The following is a 10,935-nucleotide window of genomic DNA, read 5'->3' as shown; positions in this document are numbered from 1 at the left end:
CTCGCCCTCACCCTAAGCCTAAAATTAACCCTAACTCTCACCCTCACCCTCACCCTCAGCCTAACTCTCACCTTCATCCTCACCCTAACACTAACCCTAACCCTCACCCTCACACTAACCCTAAACTTAACCCTAAACCTCACCATAACCCTAACACTAAATCTAAAACTCACCCTCACCCTAACATTCACCATCACCCTAACCCTCACCCTAACCCTAACCCTCAACCACACCCTAATCCTCACACTCACCCGAACCATCACCCTCACACTAACACTGACTCTCACCCTAACCCTCACCCTCACAATATACATTATCCTAACCCTAACCCTCAGCCTAACCCTAAACCTCATCCTAACCCTAAACCTAATCCTAACACTAACCCTCACACTCACCCTAATCCTATGCCTAACCCTCACCCTAACCTTCATCCTAACCCTCAACCTCACCCTAACCCTAATGCTAACCATATCTCTCACACTCACCCTAACCCTCACCCTAAACCTCACCCTAACCCTAACCCTCACCCTCACCTCACACTAACCCTAACCCAAACCCTAACCCTCACCCTCAAGCTCAAACTAACCCTATCCCTAACCCTAACCCTCAAACCTAACCTTAACTGTGACCATAAACCTAACCCTCACCCTAACCCTCACCTTAAACCTAACGGTAACCCGAACTCTCACACTAACCCTAACCCTCAGCATAACCTTAAACCTGACCCTAACCCTTCTCCTCACACTAACACTAAACCTAACCCTCACCCTCACCCTAATCCTCACACTAAACCTAAGCCTCACACTAGACCTAAGCCTTACCCGCACCCTCACCCTCACACTCAGCAGAACCCTTAACCAAACCCTAATCCTAACCCTAACCCTCACACTCGAGCTAACCCTAAGACTAACAATAACCCTCACCATCACCCTCACTCTCACCCTCACCCTAATCCTCACCCTCAACCTCATATTTACCCTAACCCTCACCCTAACCCTAACCAAAACCCTCATGCTAACCTTAACCCTAACTCTAACCCTAAACCTAACCCTCACCCTTACCCCAACCCTCACACTGACGCTCATCCTCACCCTCAGCCTAACCCTAACCCTAACCCTAACCCTCACCCTCACCCTAAATGTCACCCTAACCCTAACCCTCACTGTAACCCTAACCCTCACCCTAACATTAACCCTAACATTAACCCTAAAACTCACACTAACACTCACCTTAACCCTAACACTCAAACTCACCCTAAGCCTTAACCTAACCCTTGCCATCACCCTAAACCTAACCCTCGCCCTAACACTAACCCTCATCCTAAACCTAACCGTAATCCTAATCCTAACCCTAACCCTCAAACTCAGCCTCACCAAAACTCTAAGCCTAACCCTAATCCTAATCCTAACCCTCACCCTCACCCTAACCCTAAACCTAACCCTTGCACTAATCCTCACCCTAACCCTATTGCTAACCCTAAACCTCACCCTCACCCTAAACCTCACTCCAACTCTAAATCTCACAACAACCCTAACCCTAACCCTAGCCCTAATCGTCACCCTAACCCTAACCCTCAACCACAACCTAACACTCAACCTTACCCTCACCGTCACACTCAGGCTCACTCTCACTCTAACCCTAACCCTAACACTAACCCTACACCTAACCCTCACCCTCACCATCACCCTAAACCTAACCCTAACCCTAAACCTCACCCTCACCCTAAATATCACCCTAACCCTAACCCTCACCCTAACCCTAACCCTAAAACTAACCCTAACGCTTATCCTCACACTAACCCTAAACCTAACCCTAACCCTCACCCTAACCCTTACCCTAAACCTAAACCTAAACCCAACCCTCACCCTAATACTAACCCTAACCCTAACCCTCAACCTCACCCTCATCCTAACCCTAACCCTAACCCTAACCCTCACCCTACCCTAACCCTAAACCTAAACCTAAATCTCACCCTCACCATCACCCTCACCCTATCACCCTCAAATTCACCTTCACCTTAACCCTCAAACGAACCCTAACCCTAATCCTAACCCACACCCTCACCCTCACCCTCAGCCTAACCCTAAACCTAACACTAATCCTAACCTAACCCTCACCCTCAACTGAAACATAACCCTCAACATCACCCTCAACCTCACACTCACCCTAACCCTCACGCTCAACTTCACCCTCACCCTAATATTCAACCTCAACCTAAACATCACCCTAACCCTAAACCTCAACCTAAACCTCACCTTTACCCTAACCCTAACACTAACCCTCACCCTAACCTTTATCTTCAGACTAACCCTTACTCTAAAGCTAACCCTCACCCTAACTCTAAACCTAAACCTAACCCACACCCTAACACTCCCCCTCACCGGAACCCTCCCCCTCACCTGAACCCTCACCCTCACCTTAACCCTCAGTTTCAAGCTTACCCTTACCGTAACCCTAACCCTCAACTTAACCCTCACCCTAACCCTAATCCTCACCCTAACCATAAACCTAACCCTTACCTAAGGGAAACACTCAACCTAAACATAACCCTAACCCTAAACCTAAACCTTACCCTAACCCTAACCCTAAACCTCACCCTCACCCTCACCCTAACCCTAACCCTAACCCTAACCCTCACCCAAACCTCACCCTAACCCTAATCCTAACCTTAACCCTTACCATAACCCCAATCCTAACCCTAGCACTCACCCTCACCCTAAACCTCACCCTAACCCTTATCCTCACTCCAACCCTAACCCTAACCTTCACCCTCACCATCACCCTAATTCTAACCCTAAACTTAACCCTCTCTCTAAACCTAACTCTCACCCTAACCCTAACACTAACCCTAACCCTCACCCTAACCCTAACTCTAACCCTAAACATCACCCTCACGCTCACCCTAACCCTAATGATAAACCTTACCCTCATGCTCACTCTAAGACTCCCCCTAAGCTTTATCCTCATACTAACCCTAAGTCTAACCCTGAAGCTAACCGTCACCCTAACCCTCACCATAAACCTAACCCTAAACCACACCCTAAACTTCAGCCTCACCGTCACCCTCACCCGAACTGTCACCCTCACCCTAACCCTCAGCCTCACCCTAAACCTCACCCTAATCCTAACCCTCAATCTAACCCTTACCGTAACCCTCACCCTAACCCTAACACTCAAAATAACCCTCACCCTCAACCTAACCCTCAACCTAAACCTCAACCTAATCCTTACCTAACTGAAAACCTCGCCCTTACCCTCACATTCACCATAACCCACACCCTCACTGTAGCCCTCACCCTACACCTAAACCTCACCCTAACCCTAACCCTACACCTCACAATCACCCTCACCCTAACCCTAACCCTAATCCTGACTCTAACCGTTACCCTCAACGTAACCCTCACCCTAACACTAAACCTCAACCTAAACATCACCCTAAACCTAATCCTCACCCTAACCAGAACCCTAACCCTTACCTAAAGGAAACCCTCACCCTTACACTCACCCTAAACGTCACCATCACCGTAGCCCTCACCCTAAGCCTAAACTTCACAATAACCCTTACACTCAACTTCACCCTAACCCTAAACCTAACCCTAACCCTCACCCTAACCGTAATCCTCAACATAAACATAACCCTAACCCTAACAATAACCCTCATCCTAACTCTAATCCTTACCCTAACCCTAACCCTAACCCTAAATTTCACCCTAACCCTAACCCTAACCCAAAACCTCACCCTCACCCTAACCCTCACCTTAACCCTTACCCTAACACTAACCTTCACACTAAACCTAACACTAATCCTAACCCTCACCCTTACTCAAACCCTCACCCAAACCTTATCCTCACCCTAATCCTAAACCTAAACCTAACCCTCACCCTCACCATCACCCTAACACTAACCCTAACCCTAACCCTCACCCTAACACTAACACTTAACCTAACCCTAATCCTAACCCTCACACTAACCCTCACCCTCAACCTAACCCTAATCCTAACCCTCACCCTCACCCTCACCCTCACCATAACCCTAATCCTAACCCTCACCCTAACCCTCACCCTAACCTTAATCCTCAACATAAACATAACCCTAACCCTAACAATAACCCTCACCCCAACTCTAATCCTTACCCTAACCCTAACCCTAACCCTAAATTTCACCCTAACCCTAACCCTAACCCAAAACCTCACCCTCACCCTAACCCTCACCTTAACCCTAACCCTAACACTAACCCTCACACTAAACCTAACACTAATCCTAACCCTCACCCTTACTCTAACCCTCACCCAAACCTTATCCTCACACTAATCCTAAACCTAAACCTAATCCTCACCCTCACCATCACCCTAACACTAACCCTAACCCTAACCCTCACCCTAACACTAACACTTAACCTAACCCTGATCCTATCCCTCACACTAACCCTCACTCTCAACCTAACCCTAATCCTAACCCTCACCCTCACCCTCACCCTCACCATAAACCTAATCCTAACCCTCACCCTAACCCAAACCCTTACCCAGCCCTAAACCTATCCCACATCCTAACCCTCACCCTCAGCCTAAACCTAAACCTAAACCTCACTCTACATCTAACCCTAAGCCTAACCCTAACACTTACATTCACCATAACCCTAACATTAACCCTAACTCTCAACCTCACCCTCACCCTAAACTTATCCCTAACCCTCACACTCACCCTAAACCTAATCCTAACCCTAACCCACACCCCCACTGTCATACTCACCCTAACCCTCACCTTCACCCTAACCCTCAAACTAACCCTAACACTGACCCTACACCTAACCCTAACCCTCACCATCACCCTTAGCCTAACACTAAAACTAATACTAATCCTCACCCTAACCCTCACCCTCACCCTAAACCTTACCCTCAACATCACCATCACCCTCACCCTCACCCTAACCCTCACCCTCAACTTCACCCTCACCTTAACCCTCACCCTCACCATAAACATCACCCTAACCTAAACCCCACCCTCACCCTAACCCTAAACCTAACACTCACACTAAAACTAACGATAAACCTGACCCTCACGCTCAACCTAAAACTCACCCTAAGCTTTATCCTCATACTAACCCTAACGCTAACCATCACACTAAACCTAACCCTCTCCCTAACCCTAATCCTACCCCTCAAACTAACCTTCACCCTAAACCTAAACTGAACCCAACTCCTCACCCTAAACCTAACCCTCACCCTCACCCTAACCCTCACTGTCACCCTAACCCTCACCATAATCCTAACACTAAACCACACCCTAACCCTCACCCTCACCCTAACCCTCACTGTCACCCTAACCCTCACCATAATCCTAACACTAAACCACACCCTAACCCTCACCCTCACCCTCAACCTCACCCGAACCGTCACCTTCACCCTAACCCTCAGCCTCACCCTAAACGTCACCCTCACCATAACCCAAAATCTAACACTAACCCTAACCACCACCCTAACCCTAACCCTCAAACTAAACCTCATCCTCAACCTAATCCTCATCCTAAACTTAACCCTAATCCTTACCTTACTGAAAACCTCACCCTCACCCTCAGACTCACCCTAAACCACACCATCACCGTAGCCCTCACCCTAAACCTAAACCTCACCCTAACCCTTACCCTAAAACTCAATCTCACCCTCAACCTAACCCTAACCCTAACCCTCACCCTAAACCTCACCCCCACCCTAACCCTAAACCTACCCCTAACCTCACCCTCACACTAACGCTCAACCTAACCCTTACCCTCAACCTGACCCTAACCCTAACCCTAACCCTCACACTAACCCTAACCATACCTCTCACCGTAACCCTCACCCTCACCCTAACCCTAAACCTAACCCTAACCCTAACCCTCACCCTAACTCTGACCCGAACACTCACCCTAAACATAACCCTCACACTAACACTCACATTCAAAATAATCTTCACCCTAACAATAACCCTAATTCTTACCTAAACAAAACCCTCACGTTCACCCTCATTCTCACCCTAACACTCACACTCACCCTAGCTCTAACCATAAACCTAACCCTAACCCTGATCTTCACCCTCATCCTCACCATCACCCTCAGCCTAACCCTAACCCTAAAACTAATCTTAAACCTAATCTTCAACCTCACCCTCACCCTAACCCTAAACCTAAACCTAACCTTCACCCTCAACCTCACCGTCACCCGCAGTCTTACCATAACCCTAACCCAAAACATAACCCTTACCTCACACTCACCCTCACACTCACCCTTAACCTCACCCTCACTATAGCCCTCACCCTGAACCTACACCTCACCCTAACCCTAACCCTAAACCTCACTCTTACCCTAACCCTAACCCTAAAAATAAACCTAACCCTAAATCTAATCCTAACTCTAACCCTTACCAAAACCCTAAAACTATACCTAAAACTCACCCTAAACCTAATCCTAACCCTAAACCTCACCCTCACTGTTACCGTCACCCTAACCCTGAACCTCAAACTCACCCTCACCCTAACCCTCAAACTATCCCTAATCCTCACCCTATCCCTAACCCTAACCCTCACCCTCACCCTCACACTCAGCCTAACACTTAACCAACTCCTAAACCTAACCCTAACCCTCGCACTAACTGTCACCCTAATCCTAACAATAACTCTCATCATCACTCTTACCCTCACCCTCACCCTAACCCTCACCCTCAACCTCACCCTCACCCTAACCTTCACCATCACCCTAAACTTCACCCCAACCCTAAACCTCACGCTAACCCTAAACCTAACCCTAAACCTCACCCTCACCCTAACCCTCACCCTCAACCTCACCCTCACCCTAACCCTCACAATCACCCTAAACTTCACCCTAAACCTAACCCTCACCCTAACCCTAAACCTAACCTTAACCCTCTCCCTCACCCTAAAACTAAACCACACTCTAACCCTAACCCTAACCCTAACCCTCACCCTAACCCTAACAGTAAACCTCACCCTAACCCTAACTCTTATGCTAACCCTAACCCTAACCCTAACCCTCAATTTAACCCTAATTCTAAAGCTCACCCTCAACTTAACGCTTACCCTAACCCTAAAACTAACCCTTACCCTCACCCTAACCCTAACCCTAAACCTAAAAATCAACCTCACCCTCACCCTAAACTTAACCCTAACTCTCACACTCACCCAAACCCTAATCCTAACCCTAACTCACACCCTCACTGTCACCCTCACCCTAACCCTCACTGTCAACCTCACCTTCAACCTAACCCTCAAACTAACCCTAACCCTCACCCTCACCCACACCCTAACCCTTACCCTAAATCTAACAATAATCCTCACCCTAACCCTCATTCTCACCCTAAACCTAATCCTCATGATCACCCTCACCCTCACCCTCATCCTAACCCTCACCCTCACTGAAAATATGACACGAACCATAACCCTCACCCTAAACCTAAGCCTAACCCTAATCCTCACCCTAACCCAAACGATAAAATTTACCCTCATGCTCACCCTAAAACTCACCGTAAGCTTCAGCCTCATACTAAACCTAACTCTAACCATAACGCTAACCACCGTCACACTAATCCTAACCATAATCCTACCCCTCAGTCTAACCCTCATCGAAAACCTAGCCCTCACCCTAAAACTAACCCTAACCCTCACCCTCACCCTAACCCTCACCGTCACCCTAACCCTCACGCTAACCCTAAACCTAAACCACACCCTAACCCTCACCTTCACCCTCACGCGACCCCTCACCCTCACCATAACCCTCAGCCTCAACCCAAACATCACCCTAACCCTAACCCTCAATCTAACCCTAACCCTAACCCTCACCCTAACCCTAACAGTCAAACTAACCCTCACCCTCAACCTAATCCTCACCCTAAGCATAACCCTAACCCTTACCTAATGGCAACCCTCACACTCAACCTAACACTCACCATCATCTTAGCCCTCACCCTAAACCTAAACGTCACAATAACCCTCACCCTCACCCTCACCCTAACCCTAACCCTAACCCTAACCCTCACTATAACCCAAACCCTTACCCTAACCCTAACTCTACCCCTCAGCCTAACCCTCAACCTCAGCCTAACCCTAAACCTAAACCTAACTCTAAGCCTAACCCTAACCCTAAGCCTTACCCTCACCCTAACCCTAACTCTAACCCTAACCCTAATCCTTACTTAACTGAAAACCTCACCCTCACCCTCAGACTCACCCTAACCCACAACTGAACTATAGTCCTAACCCTAAACCTAAAGCTCACCCTAACCCTAACTCTAAACCTAACCCTCACCCTAAACCTCACCCTCACCCTAAACCTAACCCTAAACCTAACCCTCATATTAATCCTCACCCTAAACCTAATGATAACCCTAACCCTAACCCTCACATTAACCCTAACTCTCACCCTAATCCTAACCCTACATCTCACCCTAACCATCACTCTCACCCTAACCCTAAACCTAACCCTAACCCTAACCCTCACCCTAACTCTGACCATAAAACTCACCCTAACCCTAACATTCACACTAACCCTCACATTCAACCTAATCCTCACAGTAACAATAACCCTCACTCTTACCTAACCGAAACCCTCACGTTCACCCTCATTCTCAAACTAACACTCACACTCACGCTACCCATCACCCTAAACCTAACCCCAACCCTAACCCTAATCTTCACCCTCACCCTCACCGTCAACCTCAGCCTTAACATAACCCTAACCCAAATCTTAACCCTTACCCTCACACTCACCCTCACACTCACCCTAAACCTCACCTTCACGATAGACCTCACCCTGAACCTAAACTTCACCCTAACCCTAACCCTAAACATCATTCTTACCCTAAACCTAACCCTAACCCTAACAATAACCCTAACCCTAACCCTAATCCTAATTGTAAACCAAATCCTAACCCTAACCCTATACCTAAAACTCACCCTGACCCTAATCCAAACCCTAAACTTCACCCACAATATCACAGTCACCCTAAAGCAGACCCTCAACCTCACCCTCAACCGAACACTCACACTAAACCTAGCCCTCACCCTAACCCTAACCCGAACCCTCACCCTCACCCTAACCCTCACCATCACCTTAAACTTCACCCCAACCCTAACCCTCACCCTAAACCTAAAGCTAACCCTAACCCTCAGCCACACCCTAACCCTAACCCTAAATCTCACTCTAAACCTAACCCTGACCCTAACCCTCACCCTAACCCAAACACTAACCCTCACCCTAACCCTATCTCTTACATTAACCCTAACCCTAACACTAAGCTCAAGGTAACACTAACTCTAACCCTCACCCTAAACATAATGCTTACCCTAACCCTAAACCTAACCCTTACCCTCACCCTAACCCTAACCTTAACCCTAACCCTCAACCTCAGCCTCATCCTAAATTTTACCCTAACTCTCACACTCACCCTAACCCTAATCCTAACCCTAACCCCCACCATCACTGTCAACCTCACCCTAACACTCACCGTCAACCTCACGTTCACCCTAACGCAAAACTAACCCTAACCCTCACCCTCACCCTCAGCTTAACCCTAACCCTAAAACTAACCCTAATCCTCACCCTAACCCTCATCCTCAACCTAAACCTAACCCTCAAGATCACCCCTACCCTCACCCTCACCCTCACACTCATCCTAACCCTTACCCTCACCCTAACCCTAAACCTAAACCTAACTCAAAACCTAAACCTAATCCTAACCCTCACCCTATCCCTTATCCTCACACTAACCCTAAAGTTAACCGTCACCCTCACCCTCACCCTAACCCTAAACCTAAAGTTAACCCTCACTCTAAACTTAACACTTACTCTAACCCTAACCCTAACCCTCACATTAACCCTCACCCTAACGCTTATCCTCACACTAATCTTAAGCCTAACCCTCAACCTCACCCTCACCCTAACCCTAACCTGAAACCTAACCCTCACCTTAACACTAAACCTTACTCTAACCGTAACCCTAAACCTCACACTAAGCCTCACCCTAAACCTAACCCTCACCCCTACACTCACACTCACCTTAACCCTAACCCTGATCCTTACCCTCACACTAAACCTAAACCTGAACCTAAAACTCACCGTAAACCTAATCCTAACCCTAAACCTCACTCTCACTGTCACTGTCACTCTAACCCTGACCCTCAACCTCACCCTCACCCTAACCCTCACACTCACCCTAATCCTAACCCTAACCCTAACAATAACGCTCACACTAACCCTCACCGTAACACTAACCCTAACCCTACCCCTCACCCTAAACTTCACCCTAACCCTAACCCACTCCCACACCCTAAACCTCATGCTAACCTGGACCCTAACCCTCACCCTAGCACTCAACCTCACCCTAAACATCACCTTCACCCTCACCCTAATCCTCACCCTAACCCTAACACTCAAACTAACCGTAACCCTCACCCTCACCCTCACCATCATCCTAACCCTCACCCTAAACCTTAAACTAACCCACAACCTAACCCGAACCTGAACCATTACCCTCAACTGAACCCTCACCCTCACCCTAACCCTCAGCCTCACACTAAACATCTCCCTAACCCTAACCCTCACTCTAAGCCTAACCATAACCCTAACACTAACCAAAACCCAAACTCTTACCTAACCAAAAACCACACCCTCACCCTCACACTAACCCTCACACTCACCCTCACCATAGCCCTCACCCTAAACCTAAACCTCAACATTACCCTAACACTAACCCTCACCCTAACGCTAACCCTAACCCTCACCCTAAACCTCAACCTAACCCTAACCCTAACCGTAACACTAACCCTCACCCTAACCCTCACCCACACCCTAACACTAACGCTAACACAAACTCTCAACCTCACCCTAATCCTAACCCTAACCCTCACCCTCACCCTCACCCTCTCCCTCATAATATCCCTTACC

The sequence above is a fragment of the Dipodomys merriami genome, unplaced genomic scaffold (assembly GCF_024711535.1).
Source record: "Dipodomys merriami isolate MVZ:Mamm:240054 unplaced genomic scaffold, mDipMer1.0.p SCAF_252, whole genome shotgun sequence".
Lineage (NCBI taxonomy): Eukaryota > Metazoa > Chordata > Mammalia > Rodentia > Heteromyidae > Dipodomys > Dipodomys merriami.
The sequence above is the reverse complement of the archived record's forward strand: the minus strand, read 5'-3'. Positions refer to the sequence as shown.